The sequence below is a fragment of the Pyxicephalus adspersus genome, chromosome 5 (genome assembly GCF_032062135.1).
Source record: "Pyxicephalus adspersus chromosome 5, UCB_Pads_2.0, whole genome shotgun sequence".
Taxonomy (NCBI): Eukaryota; Metazoa; Chordata; class Amphibia; order Anura; family Pyxicephalidae; genus Pyxicephalus; species Pyxicephalus adspersus.
In genome coordinates this window covers 76,685,909-76,699,851 of record NC_092862.1, presented here as the reverse complement: position 1 = coordinate 76,699,851, position 13,943 = coordinate 76,685,909, and the positions used below count along the sequence as shown (strand labels likewise).

General features: G+C 35.5%; 1 protein-coding gene across 6 annotated transcripts in view; it reads left to right on the top strand.

Annotated features, from left to right (window-relative positions):
- The window catches only part of LOC140331146 (poly(rC)-binding protein 3-like), a 430,678-nt gene that overhangs the window by 64,937 nt on the left and 351,798 nt on the right, over window positions 1–13,943 (top strand). For all 6 annotated transcript variants that reach the window (XM_072411907.1, XM_072411900.1, XM_072411901.1 and 3 more), the window contains exon 2: window positions 7,566–7,667. The gene's annotated coding sequence lies outside the window, so the exon portion shown is untranslated. The remainder of the gene's footprint in view (window positions 1–7,565; window positions 7,668–13,943) is intronic.

Genomic DNA, 13,943 nt, shown 5'->3' with positions numbered 1-13,943 from the left:
ATTCTACTTTAAATAGACTGCCAATAGCACTCATAGGACAAAGTAGGACTGATGGCCCAATCTGTGACATAAGGGAACCCTGCAGAGGGAAAGAGGTTAGGGAAAGTGTCACATGCTGAGTTGAAGTGAAGTGAACATACTGCCCCTGATTCATCATTGAAATCCGCGATCGCTGGAAGCGCGATAATACGCGTGACCCGCGATCGCGGATTACCGCGGTCCGGGACTCGGGTGCGCGCGTACACTCGCATCCTGAATCTGCCGGCCGGATTCCTGCCATGCGCAATAGGGGTCGCGAATCTGCCAATTAAGGCAATTACATTTCAGCTGCGCAATTAAGGAGGATCTAAGCCAGTAAAAAGCTGTCGGATAAGCGCGGCTCCGTGCGCGAGCTTTTCCGGTTGTTGAATAGCGCGATCGCGCACGATTCCGGATCGCTAATACGAATGCGCGACCGATAATCCGATTTTGCTTGATGAATCAGGGGCACTGAATTGAACCTGAAGTTGACTATTTGAGCTATACTACCTTATGATGCCAGGTTTGTTTTTTGGCAACCTCCTTGTGTGTTGGGCTTGATGTATAGAAAGTGATAAAGCATTCAAGTCAGTATCAATGAGGAGACACGTGACTGCTTTTATAACGCACTGTATGAGAGCTGTTCCATATAAGGAAATTATTCACAAACACAATTTAAACAATACTTAAAAAAACAACAACTCATCACTAACTCACTTATAGGATAGGGCTTCATTTATTACAAACATGGAAAAAAATAGACTATCATGGAGAACCTGGGTGATCCAGAAAACCAGGAATGAAGTTGGACCAGAAATGAAAACTTTTGCCAGTTAATACCAATAATTTATAAGTAATCCATTCCATGTTTGCTGGATTTCACAGGTTCTCCTATGAAAATCTATCCTCTCCAGTGTTTGAGAGCTTTAATAAATCAGGAGGGTTACATTAAATTGATCTGAAGATTACCATTTACATCATGTTTCAGGACTGAAGACTATAGAAAAAGGTAAGTATAAAAGGTAGTATAAAATACTGGCAAAGAGCCTTAACAGGGATTTGGGGAGATAGAAATACATTTACATGGACAGTTTGAGCTACAGATTGACTGCTTTGTATGTGTAAAATCACCAGCAAGGGTGCAGGTTTGACACCAGAGGGGACACTATCATCATGGCTATTTAGGGCAAAGTGTCTTTGCAAATGTCCATTTTAGGGGGCAGGGTTGATTCCTTTACAAAATCACTAAGAAAGTGATGGTGTCTCTTTAACAGTTGTCCCCCTACTTCTGGTGGCAAATTTGAATTCATTCTAGTGATTTTTGATATGCATTGTAGGTTCCTCCCTGTCCATGTATCTTTTTTAGCTAGTGCTGCCTGATTGCATTAGACAAAATCCTAGAGAATATATGTGATTGTTCTCGTCACATGTCTGTATAATTCCCCTATATACCCCACAGACAGCAAGTGCACAAAAGCATTTGTTTGTAAATTAGCCTGTAACTTTTGAAAGCAAACATGAAATATTGTGAATTGCATTTATATCACTCTCGCTTGACCTTTAACTTCCTCTTCTTGTGACAACTTTTGTTTTTTACCAGAAATCTGCAACAGGGAGAAAGACAATATAAAAAAATCTGAAAGATGCTCTAGCCTTCCCCTAAATTGTTGCTTTTGTCTGTATTGCTAATAGTTTCCATCTTTTCTTGATCAGGATCAATAAAAGGAAACAATGTTTTGGATATAAATACAGTTTAATGTGGATTTGCTTACTATCATGTTTTACCATCATGCTATTTTAACAACGAAGACGAAGTCACAAGTCAAAACAAACTCAGGTTGAACAGAGTTTAAGAAAGGTCAGGTCTAGCAAGGTCTGCTTCAAGGTCAGTCTAGGTCTTCAGTCTGATCAATTAGCGAACCACAGTGGAAATGGTTGCCCTTGCCCTTGTCCTGGATGCTGGACTTTTCAGTCAAGAGTTGATGCCCATTGACAAAAGGAAGCACTTGTATACATCCTGCCAGATGCACATAAAAAGAGGCATATACTTCAAAATTGAAAAATACTTTTAAACAGGCAGAATGGACATGACACGAATACAAACCACAACAGAAGAAAACAAGAAACAATCAAGAGGATGCATAAGCAATTACAAATCACTAGCCAAATGCACCACAACTGACCCTTGTGCTGATCACCATTGGCGATAAATATCTCAATAAACTTACTGCTGCTAGGTTCCCATTCATTATTTGACTTGTTAGCCCCACTGACAGGTGTGTAAATCTCTGTATATGTGTTCATATGATCATGACTACCCATCACTAAGCATCACTCTGATTTACAATGAGACTTGACCCAGGTCTCTCAGATGTCCTCTAACCCAACCCTTTCAGTAGAACACCTCTCGCAAACCAATAACACCACATACATTATGGGTCAAATGGCTATAATGTTTGCTTTTTTGAAAAAACAGTATTTGAATATAACAAATATATATTTAACTATAACATAACAGCACCACGCAGTCCTTGCTGTATAAATTGCTTAATTACAACCTTCTTATAACAACAATATATCCCATAAATATCATCAAACCATTCCACCAACACTTCTTACCAAATACACCTATCAAGTAGGCCATACTTTAAAAAATTACAAAGTTTCACATCTGTTACCACCATCAAATATTGCTCCCAGATGCACATCACCGGCTAAAGAACAAGATCCCTTACCTGCAGACCCTTCATAATTTTCAACCTCAAGCAACTCAAACCATCTTGTTAAACATCACAAGGATCTGTCCACCCCACCAAGCCCAACTAAAGGGCGAAAGCAATGGAAGATTCCTTCCTACTTCCCACTTCCTATCACAGCCCTCTTTTAAACCTTTTTTCTACCCCTGACCTTTCAGCTTATCACCTTCTTTAGCCCTCTACCAGCTGTTTACTTATTTTTTCACTTCCCCTTAGCACCTGGTCAGGCTGGCCTTCCATCTAAAATTCCCTCCTCTCATTTTGAGCCAGGCCACACCTTTATTGCTAGGATAGCAATTCTTTCCTTCATGTATTCTGTATCAAGATTTGGATGCGGTTAGTAGTACTAACAACACTGGATGTTTGTGGTTACTACATAAAAGTTTTTATTTGTAGACAGTTGTTTGCTGCACATTGTATTGAGGGGGATTTATACGTATTACTTCATCTGGCTGATGCTTTAGTGTTGACCAGCATATTAGTTTTATTTTTAAACCATATTTTTCTCAAAGATATGCACCTACTGTGGTAATGTTTTGCTGCTGTCTACAGGAGTGTCAATGCATACCCTATTTAATATGTGCTTCTTGTGCTTTTTGCTGTTGTGCTGATCACAAAGAATCATGAATTGCACATTCCTATAAAAGCTGTTAGATTTATTTAATAGGACAAGACAAAGATGCAAAAATATGTATGTATGAAACTCCACCAACCATTCTTCACTAACACCCAGTTAAAATCACAGTAATAAATATTCACTTTGATAGATGTTGTGGTACCACCAATTATTGCAGTTGTATGTTGTGTCTTATTATGAGTTTTCTGCAAATTGGATTTGGAGGAGAGGGGAAGCATATATAAAGTAAGAGAATACACTTTTTATGCAACACTCTGTTAAAAATCATACCTTATGGCTAAGTTTCAACTTTATTACAAGTTTTACCTTAAAGCTCTTTTGTGGTTTTTATGGACTACTGCACTGTGCATATCATCAATGGCACCTTAACAAGCTTATTATACTCAATATAGTTATACCCTTTTGTGAGCATACACATTAATAAGAACTTTGACAATGTATTTTCCATTTTCATCTTTTACACTTGTTGAAATCTGAGACTGTGAGGTGTTCTGTAGAGAGCAGGTAATTAGATGGTGCATAATGGTTCACAACACATAACTTAGAATGTGGTAAATGTTGCACCTTTTCTTGACATTGCTCTGGAACCTCTACATATAATACAGATCAAGGGCATAGGACTCAGAAAAACAAAATATGATCACATTTCTGTCAGAAAGTAAAAAATATATTTTTTTAATTTTATTAGTCTAACAAAGCTTTGGTTGTATTTGTTTCTCTCCCTGGTCTTTTTAATTTGTAACCACAAATCTGAGGTTGCATACCTCAATACATATATTCTACATATACTTGTTGAGATGTTAGTTTCAATAATATTGTTTATGTGAAAAGAAAATTCTTTTTTTAACTTGCTGCTTTACATGCTGCTTGCTTTTTAACCTCCTCTGTGTGCCTCTTTGGGTATTTACCTTTCAATTTTTAAAATTTTTCCAAAGCTTACAGGTTTACATCATAAAAGACATTGGGAGGATGAAACACCAGTTTTGGCATTTAAGAAATTTGGAATTAGTTGCAAACTATAATGGATTGCTATTCCTTTATAATTTTTCCAAAAAATATTTGAGACAAACTTTATAAATGGGAAGTGCACAGAGGTACACCCATAAATAATCCCACAAGTGATGTTGAAGTGGCCAGATTCAAGTAATAATCATAATAATTGATAGTAGCATCAACTACCACCTATGTCAGAGGTTGAGAATGTCAATAAATCTTTTGTATTGCATATTGTAGGGTATATCAACAAAACACAGTCTACGGTAAACTTAAAAAGTGATATTTTCAAAGTGCATGGTGAAATGAGGTTACAGTTAAATAGTGCTCAACATTTTTGGCTAAATGTGCCAGCTGTATAACACCCTTTCCAAAGCAACAGTATAACATAGATATATTAAATGGAAAAAATGCATGTGTGTTGGGGTGTCTTTGAAAGTTTTCTATACCACTATGTACATATGGTAAGGTTTCATGCACTACTGTCATGAACACATTATCACAGCACACCCCAAATCATGCGTAAATGAGCCCTAAGAAAGGTATAAACAAACAATATGCACATGAAAGCTGAAAATGCCCACACCTTAGCTTGTAAGGACCGATTGCTTGGTTTCCTAGAGCTCTTTGAACTTTCTAGTTGTGAGGAGTAGGTACATACATATAACTAAATCATGGCAATATTTTGGATGCCATTGCAACAAGCTTAGCCAATCAAAGTGGATACTTACTTATGACATCGACATGATTAAGTCAGCATAGTCAGGTTTTACATGGTGTGTGCTAATAGCTTAAAAGTATAGGTCTGTATATAGTTTATAATAGTATATAGTTTTTAATACTAAGATAAGTTGACTTAGGCACAAAATTAAATATTGACATTTTCTTACCATTTTGTGTTAAACTTCAAGGTTAGCTCTGGTAAAGACAGGTATAAGAGATAAACAAGGTCTTTTTTATTATCTTCCAGGGACAAAACATATTACCATTTAATGCTTCTATCCAGAAATTTTTTTGTCATCCATTTTGGATATACATACAAAGCAAGTCTCTGCAAAGCGTTTTGTAGAAAAAAAAATAATATTACTAAATTGGAAACAGATTTAGGCTTCCCAGTGGAACTTTCAGAGATAATGTAAAAATATTTGTGAAAATATAGAAACATATAGTAAATGAAAGGTATATTTTATTGTAATTCTTTGTATTCAGTTCAGAATAGAAATATTATGAGTTTATAGCAACCATAACATATGGGACCCTCTTTGCCCTGGTGCTTTTGTTAATGCAAATATGTACAGCGCGTTATGTCATGCATAGTAATAATGCAGCTTATTCATTTAGGAATGGACAAAACCCCCTACAGAGAATTCTGTAGACCTAATAGCTGTTATCCCCCACACACAAATGCATCTCTACCTGTGGGAAAATGTACCAGAATGTAACCCAACTCAAATGTAATTGTTCTACACACAAGGTTTTGTTGGTGGAAGCCTCTTCTATCAAAATCCTTTTAAAAAAAAAAGGTTGTTAGGGGACAACAGAAACAAAAATAGAAAAATGAAAGGCCTATTAAGTGCCATTAGAAAAAATAAAATAAACAATACTTTTCCTATTTTCTCTGAAGTACAATGGACTTGATGATATAGTAAAAAAACTTCTTATATTGTTTTTTTTGTAAATTCATAATGATAATTAAATGGGCATGCACATAACATTTAACTACCTCTGGATGATGTTTACTTTGATTTAATCTTCCATATCAACTAAAAGCAACAAAAAGAAACATTTATCAAATCAAATTTTATTTTTTAGTAACTTAATGTAAAATAATTTGTAATAATAATAATTTAAAAAAATGCATTGTGAATTTAATGTTTCATGTGAAAATTATTAAAATAACATCATATGCATAATTTGCTCCCTCATAGGCACTTTGCGATCCTCCCCAGCACTGCCATACTAATTAAAGTGACACATGAACATAAACATAAATAACTAAACTAATGAACACAAACAACCTTTTAAGGTCTAGTACACCAACTTTTATTGAAAAAGTAAAATGTCTGACATTACAGATCATACTTTTTAAGTCTATTGGAACTCTAAACACTAATCTGTGATGTATATTCTTCTTCTTCTTATTATTATTATTATTATTATTAATAATAAACAGGATTTATAAAGCACCAACATATTACGCAGCGCTGTACATTAAATACGGATATTCATCATATGTAACTTGATATGGTCTGTATTCAGGGAATAATGATCTGTAGATAAATGCAGAATAAATTATGTATCTAGTTTAGTAAATTGACTTTATACCTCCTAAATTTCTCAAGAACATTCTACTTTGTAACAGGTGCATGTAGACCTGGCAAGTTGCAGGTGACCTACAACATGCAACTGAGATGTACCTTAGGCAATCATTCCGAGAACTCTGATTGCTCTTCCACTGAAGAATAGTGAACACTGACATTCTGTTACCTATTCTCCCTTAATGGTAACCTGGTCTTGTGGCACTTTGAGAGTTCCTTCACAAATATATTCACCTTTTATTGAACATTAGTGAATGCTGACATTTGCTGGAGAGGACTATAGTCCTTGAAAGCGAAACAAAACTCATGATACTCACCTGTCCCCATTATGTTGCAAGATGCTGCCATTTTTGGCTTTCTTTTGTTCCTGATGATGTTCGTGCAAGGGAAACCGGGATTGCCGAGTATCCCTGGCAACAAACGCATAGACATTTAAGGATACGTGTGAAAACATTGTCTTTATATCTAGAACATCTTTTTATAGTAATTCTGTTTTTCGGCTTTATCTTTAACTGCATTAGGCTCATTTTATTTTAGATATTGGGAACAATATGTTATGCAGGCACATTTTTGTTTAGAAACGTTGCACTCAAGATTCTCCCAACCTTTACCCAAAACTCCATTTTTACATTAGAAAATGTTGAATTGAATCCAATTTGAAAAATATGTACATTTTGAGGTAAAAATGTGTAAATATTGGAATATTGAAAACATTTATAAAGAGGCCATGTTATTTCATTTAAATAAAAATTGTTTGAATGTTGCATCTGGATAAAGATATAAATGTGTATCTTTTTTACAGAAGCATAAAAATAATAAAACAATTGTGCATTTAACCTACAGGTGTAACTATTCTTGCTGCTGTACATGAAGAGGTTGAAACTGGAGGCGCTGAAATGATAAAGAGCTACATCAAGACAAAGGAACACATGTGATACAAACTATGTAAGTTTAATATGTTTTTTTTTTATTTCTAAAACAATGTGTTCATAATTGATTTGTTTGAACAATAATTTGTTTGATACAAATTTAAAGCATACTGTTAAACATTTTTGAATTAGGATATTATTGTGAGCAACATTTTACAACAAAAAAAACAGGCACTTTTGAAATGGTGGTAATTTACTTGGCTATTGTTTTCAAAAAAATATTCTAATTGTTGACAAGTTTTAGCTATAAAAAAAAGTTAGTGTTGTCAGGAAAATTAATTTTTAAATGATTTTAAAGGATTTTTATCTCTTTACATCTCCACGTTTCATTGTAAAATGCTTCCCCATTTAGTGAATCTAAAAAAAAAATATTGTTGCAATGGCTTATGTACTTGATACAACAGTGACACTTATTAACTAAAAAATTCCAGAAGAACTTATAATATATAAATGAGAGTATAGTGTATATGAACATGTAGACATTGTAATTAAAACTTTAAAACTTTAGTCCACCACTAAAGAAAGTACCCATGTATTACTCCACCTCAATCTTAGGGAAATTGAGGAGTAGAAGGGTCTCTTGTCCCTCAATATTGGAACAAGGGTACAAAATGAGGAGTGACCACCAACTTTACAATAACCAAAAATTATTGGAATAAAAGATAAAAACAACCCCAATAAAAAAAGGCAATAAAGATGCTGATAGATCTGGAAATCAAAAATTAAGTATAATGTACTAACTGACACTCAGTGACCCAACCACAGCACAACTATTCCTTGTGAAAATAAAGAAAGTGAGGAAACTTAAAAAGCAGCTATCCTAAAGAAATTGAAAAGAAAAAATACTGAAATTTCACTGTGCAATTTCAAAAAGTTCAAGAACAATTTCTACAATTTTATAAACACTACGCACTTATTGTTGAATAAGCACATGGGAGATGCTAAAAAAATTTGATTCTCCAAAAATTGTTCCCCATTCTTTTTTTTTCCACTAAATTTACAGAACAAAGAAGCTCTTTTCACTTGGAACCTGTTCCCATATGTACAATTCAAGCATTCTTTTGGTGATAATAGTATATTTTGAACTTTTACAATAGTCTGTGACCACCTCAATGCAAATTAAATTAAATTAAATTTTATCATATAGAAATATTTACACATTTACAATTTCTACTGTAGGTAACCCTTCTCCCCATTGTAACAGACAAAGTATGAACATTTTCTTTTATACAGATGGTATAAATGGTTAAAAGGCATCCATTATTCCACGGGATGACGGGCTCTAAGATCCTTAGCAAAAAAAGTACATGATTTGAGAAAAATGAATTTGTTTATATTTCATCCCAGCTGCTTTTTGTCTTCAGCTTTCACTTTCAGCTTCACTGAATTGACTGTGTATGCTTTTTGCTTAAAAAACATAATTATCTTCATTGTAAAATATGAGAGGACACAATAGAATGCCCATCAATGCCATGCTTGTATTTTTTCCATAAGAGTTCTTGCTTTGAGATTTTGGATGGAAATTGCCAGATATAATTGAAGTGCTTTCCTTGAGAACATGCATACTGCCAAGGAGACTAACAGTCTGTTATCAAATGAAAGTAGAAAAGCATTAGCAGATTAATTTAATTGACTTGCTCTTCAGTCTAGATGATCCGTACACAGCGCTGATACAGGGTTTTCTGTTGCTACAATTTATTGTACAATAGACACATGCTACCTTTCTTGTGAGAGCTAATTATAATTGATGGACCAGCACTTAGCGGATACTGAATGGATGATTGTCAGACTAAAACAGGAGATACATAGCACAAAAAGAAAGACAATAAGCAATCTACAAAATGAAACATTTGCTTTTTCTGCATATATTTGTTTTTTCTTAAGCCAAAATAAAATAATCAAATAATTATTGCAATTATTGCTAGATGGGCAGTTGATGAGTTTAAAATGAGAAAAATACACAAGAAATAAACAAAATTCGTTTTTTGGCTAACTTGCAAAGCAGCAAGCTACTCAGAAGACCTGTATGAACTACACAGCTTAAAAATTTAGGTTTTTGTTGCATACATTGGTGAATACAAGTAAAGCCATACTGCTTCATCATGGCAAATTTGAGAAGTCTGTCATCCTTTGAACCTGGATTGGCTAAGCCTAACTATACCTGTCTTTGACGGCTCATTAAAAAAAAAATATAAACTATATATATAAAGACCAGATTTGATCCAAGTATGATTTTTTTGTGTTTCAAACACCTCTGATTGTAATCCACAGGACATATAAATCAGTGCAAAGTTACATGCCTAAAGAATACAGCAACACACCAAAAATAGAAGCAGCTCTGATTGGCACATTGTTCATTTGTAAATAATGATAACGTTGTTATGTATTATAACTGTGTACATAAAATTTATAGATTCTACTTTTTACAAACACTCTCACTGCTGGGTTATAGACACTTACATAGACATCTCTTATCCCTTCTGCAGTAAAAACCCTTTATATACCTAATATATATTTTGCTTTATTTGTGTGCTGGCTAAATGGGATTTTCTCTAATGTTTTATAGTTTATGTGCAAGCAATATGAGTATATGAATAACAATAGGCCAATTAACAAAATCGTAAAAACAAAAACACTATATTACATGGTGTGCTTAAAGAATTATGCTGCACATACAAATATGCTAACTCCTGAAAAGGTTGTTCAGTGATTAAAAACTATACAAGCTCCACCTTTTTGCTTTCAACAGCATGACATAGGTGTTTTTTTTAAACCGCTGCTTTGGTCAGTCCATTTTCTTTATATTAATATTATTATACAGTATTTATACAGCACCGCCATATTACACAGCATTTTACAAAGTCCATAGTCATGTCACTAGATGTCCCTCAAAGGGGCTCACAATCTAATGTCCCTACTTCATATGTCTTAATACAGTCTAAGATCAATTTTGGGGGGAAGCCAATTAACCTAACTCCATGACTTTGGAATGTGGGGGAAAACCGGAGCACCCTGGAGGAAACCTACACAAACACAGGAGGGAACCTGCAAACTCCATGCAGATACTGTCCTGGTTGAGATTCAAACTTGGGAGCTAGTCCTGCAAAGGCCAGAGTACTAACCTCTAAGCCACCATGTTGCTTAGTGTCAGTGCATGTGCATCTAGCTAAGCAAACTCATCACATTCATGTTTTTTTTTCATGTATGTTGACAGGCACATTTCTTAGTGCACCATATGAGAATAAAAAGTATATAGGTATTTTTAATATGTTAAAATGTGAGTCACTAAGACCACATTACATTCTTTAAACATCAATGTACCATTTCTAAGTTATACGGCAAGACATATCGAAACTGGGTCATGTAGTATTCACATTTTCTGCTACTTTTCTTGTTCACTTTTTACTGCACACATTTACTGCACTCTGAACATGTTACCAAAAGAGGTATGGAACCTTGCTAAAAGTCCCTAACAATAGCTCCTAAGTGGGTTCTCTATTCTAACTACCATCTGTCATCTGTGTGAAAAGATTCTGCTATTGGATAGCACCAGTTTTCTGGTGACAGTGTGATATCAGCAGCTTTTAGCAGGAAGTAAAGCTGCTCCTGCTGTCATTCCTAGTTAACCAAGTTACCTATGATAAGGTACAGAACATAGGAGGGCCAAATTCATTGCCAAAATAAAACTATCCTCTGAAAGTTTACCATCAATATGTTGTTTGAAAATATATAACATTCTACAATTAACAAACATTTTCTGAAAAATAAATTGACATTCTGTAAAATACAGATATGTCTATTTAGATAATGAGTATCATATGTTTCCTATCCCGCAGTATGCATGTTTGCTTGTTTAGTATAAAGTGAGAAATACCATGCACATTACAGAAGACAGACGAGAGTGAGAAATGAGTATGGCACAGTTCAAATTATCACTTGATGTTGCACATGCAGTTTATAATCCTTTACTGTGTTAATGAATGCAGATCACTCACTATAATTAAAACTGTGCTACAACACATTTTATTTTGCTGACACCTTGGTGTTTTTTCATTATAGCATCATGTTCAAGTTTAATTCTTGTGAAAGCTCTAAAGCTTCTTTTTATTAAACCCTTTAGAGTTGGTTGCCATTAATATACCCAGGTATACAGAACGGATATATATATCTTGAGTACAGATGGCAGATTTTATGTCTTAAATAAATACTAAATTGTTATAAAGCAATATGCCACAATGAAGTAATATGCATCATTTAGGTGCCGCATGGTATAAACCAGTATAATTCCTCTAACATTTCATACATAAGTAATTAAGGTTTTTTTCTATGATTTAGGTAGCAGTAAGAGTGTTTTGTATTCATTATTGTCTAAATGCAACAGAATATTAAGTTACTACTTCTACAAAACATACTTTTTTCCTTTCTTTTAGCCATACACCTTGCAGCTCCCTGTGTATCCACTGTCTTATTTATATCCATCAATTTACCCATGTTGTCTTAACATCTTTTTAGTTTTGCTGTTTTTTTACTATTCGATAGTAGGTATGCAGCTATATTTTGTATGTTTTTCATCTGTTTAAAGGCTTTGGGTAAACTGTGTCACCTAATCACTAAATCATCACATCATATGAACAATGAAATTCTCAGCAGAGTTTGGAGCGGAATTTATGCTTTGGATTTCAAAATAAATTTTTTTATATAAACACTTACATTTTTAAGACATTTGGGCTGATTTATTAAAGCTCCCCAAGGCTGGAGAGCATACACTTTCATCAGTAAAGCTGGGTCATCCATTCCAGGTTTGCTGAACCACCCAGCTTTACTGATGAAAATGTATCCTCTCTAGCTTTGGGGAGATTTAATAAATCAGGCCCATTGAAACAACTCTTGCCACTTTGGATGCTTGCAACATACAAATACAGATTAAGTTGGGGCAGCCTAAGCCCAGTGCTGTGTGAAAATGTTAGCCAAACTAAAGCTTTAAATATAACTATGAAAATGAAAAAAATAAACTATAAAAATTAAAGACAAGGTGGCGTGGCTAAGCGCGCGAGCGGGATGACAGTCTAATTGAGCAGCTCCGACTCCACAGGCGGGGGAATCAGCTCAGAAGCAGGCTACAGTGCGTATGATGGGGAAAAACCAGCTGAGAACACCCGCTGCAAAGCACCGGCTGCAAGCGGTATCACAATCCCAGGACTTACCTGAGTTTTTCAAGCCCCAAAAACTGGAGGGGAAGCAGTAGGCAGATTCCAAGATGACGCAGGAGTCACAGGAAGAAGAGTCCAGCAGAGACTTATTCCTGCCCTCAGCAGCTTTAGAAGAGGAAGAGGGAGAAACACGGAGGCCAGTGCAACTAGCAGATTTATCCAGCATGACTGCTGATATCAAGGCCACCAATTCAAGGACTGCCTGAGTCGGTTCTTCCTGACCAGTTATATAATGCAGTGAGCATCCTATTTAAGGAGTTACTTACCAAGACTGCTGACACGGTGATTGATATCATTAAAGTTCACAGGGCTCCCAGACACCGAGATCAGGACCACCAGCCCCCCAGAGATGTAATTTGTGGATTACAGTGTCTTAGTCTGGAAGTGGAAATCATGGCTGCTGCCAGGCAGAATGATTCTATCATGTTTCAGGAGCATGCGGTGTCCTTGTACCAGGACTTATCACCCATTACTTTGAAAAATCGCAGGGATTTCAAACCCATCTTACAAGTGCTTTGTCAGAAGAAAATACCCTATGGATGGCACTTCCCATTTATCCTCCAGGCCATATCTAACGGGAAAGTAGCAGTGTTACGTATACCCTCTGATTTACCAATGTTCTGTGCAACACTTCAAATACTGGAAATGACAATACCTGAATACCAAGATCTTGGCAGGTGGACTCAAATCCCCCTTCTTCTCCTGTGGACAGCCCTAGTCCCAAGCGCAGTAAATTACCGGAGAGACCCCTGGGATTTTTGCAAAGGGTCACACTAAAGGAAGAGGGCTGAGTCAGTGACATCATCAGACAGCCATTGAACCGGCTTGGCTGTACATGTCCTGCTATGATGTAGTAACCATGCCTGGATTATTTGCTGTTTTTGAACTGCAAGTTACTCAGGGGACAGGTTTCTACTTCATATTCTTAATACTGCTTTACATGTTGTTTTGATTGAAGCTCAAGATTGGTTTATGTATGTTTGCACTCATAGCCCCTGATTCATCAAGCAAAATCGGATTATCGCTCGCGCATTCGTATTAGCGATCCGGGATCGTACGCGGTCGCGCTATTCAGCAACTGA